At 32.7% G+C, this 1962-nt stretch overlaps 1 non-coding gene across 1 annotated transcript; it reads left to right on the top strand.

The window, feature by feature from the left end:
• The first annotated feature begins 1132 nt into the window (after nt 1–1132).
• TRNAD-GUC lies at nt 1133–1206 on the top strand. The gene has a single exon. It is a non-coding gene; the product is annotated as a tRNA-Asp (tRNA).
• Nucleotides 1207–1962: the final 756 nt, after the last annotated feature.

Below are 1962 nucleotides of genomic sequence, written 5' to 3'. Positions count from 1 at the left end.
TCGCATAACGACTCATCAAGGAACAAAAAATTGGATTTACTTAGTAAATAGAGTCAAGTTAAAGTTAAAAAAAAAATTCAATAACTTGTTGATCCCTATCCTTATTACTTATCTGATTTCCATATTGATTATCGTTTTTTTATTTACCGGCTTAATTTTAACAATGAATGAGAATGAAAGAAATGAAGTTTTAACCCCTCGTCCTTTCCACCAAACTAATCATTCCCGAAAAGTATCTTATCTTTCTTTTCCTTTCTTTCGCATTACTTATCTTTTTTTCTATTTTTTTTTTAATTCACGATTGGAATAAAAAATTTCGAAATCTAAATGATAAATCCAAAAATTCTATGGAATTCTGAAAGATGGAAAAATCCTTTTTTTTGATCGAATCATATCATTTCATTATATTGACAATTTCAAAAAACTGTTCATACTATGAACGTAGTATAATGACGGTCGGGCAAGTATGCCCCCATCGTCTAGTGGTTCAGGACATCTCTCTTTCAAGGAGGCAGCGGGGATTCGACTTCCCCTGGGGGTAGGGTACTACGAAAGGCAGTTAATCATGGATTATCAATAAAGATTGAAATGGATTCTTCCTGTTCCTGGGTCGATGCCCGAGCGGTTAATGGGGACGGACTGTAAATTCGTTGGCAATATGTCTACGCTGGTTCAAATCCAGCTCGGCCCAAGAATTTGCCGATCCACCATGAAATGGCATAACACCCATTTGTTGTTCTCCAGAAATGACTGATCTGCTCTGATACGGAAGAATCAAAATAGGAAACATCTCTAGCGATATTGTTTTTTTCCGTATTACATATTTTTTCTACAAATTCGGATGTTGCTAGTAATCCTGATTCATATCAGGGTTTGTAAGTAGAAAGTCTTAGGAAAAGATTAAAAAAAAAAGACTCTTTTCTCTTTTCATTGATTCATTTTTCAATTGACTTGGCAATAACGAACGGATTACGAGTAATCCGTGTCAATCTCACTAAAGTGCATATCTATATGGATATCAATATATACTATAGTCCGCCTCTTTCAGTTACAGCACAATGGTTCGAATCTAAAATAGAAAAAAGGTTTGAATGAAACCGTAAGAATCTGTATGCTGTACGCTTTTTTCCCTGGGATTGTAGTTCAATTGGTCAGAGCACCGCCCTGTCAAGGCGGAAGCTGCGGGTTCGAGCCCCGTCAGTCCCGATGGATACAAATCCAATAAAAAAGACATCCATTCATCTTGTGTGTGAAAGGGAATAAAAATAACAAACAAAATCTCATTCCTAATAGGGATCCCTCTTGTTTTTTTCTTTTTTCGTCAGAACCTTTACCTTACATTAAACTAAAAAAGAAAGAATAAAAAAGGAAAAGGAATTTTGGATTGCATCAGAAATCTAAATTTTAAATTTGGTATGGATAAAAGATTTTCCTATGTTATACTATTTAATTCTCGACGATGAATCGATTTGATAATTCAGATATTGTTATTCATGATATTGATACGATTTGACATCATTAAAATTTTATACCATTGAATTTACCGACGAAAGATTTATCATCTCTATGGGATTAAATCCCGAATTTTTTATTGGAAATTGAAGAGAAATAAAACATAGAGATTATGGAAGTAAATATTCTCGCATTTATTGCTACTGCATTGTTCATTCTAGTTCCTACTGCCTTTTTACTTATAATTTACGTAAAAACGGTAAGTCAAAGTGAATAATTTCACTTAAACATGACTTTCTTAATTCTTGTCTATGCAATCATTGATTGAAAAAAAATGAAAAAAAAAAAAGATTTCAATTTGGAGTCTTAGTCTTAAATGAAATGATCGGACTACAATCAGCAGAATTCTATGAAATCCAGATAGTCTAGTAGAAAGAAATCAAATCTATTTCTTTCTACTAGACTATTATTGTAATATATTCAAGTTTTACTCTCTAAAAAAAAATAGGG

The sequence above is a fragment of the Abrus precatorius genome, unplaced genomic scaffold (assembly GCF_003935025.1).
Source record: "Abrus precatorius isolate BTA unplaced genomic scaffold, Abrus_2018 Scaffold0, whole genome shotgun sequence".
Classification (NCBI taxonomy): Eukaryota; Viridiplantae; Streptophyta; class Magnoliopsida; order Fabales; family Fabaceae; genus Abrus; species Abrus precatorius.
The sequence above is the reverse complement of the archived record's forward strand: the minus strand, read 5'-3'. Positions and strand labels throughout refer to the sequence as shown.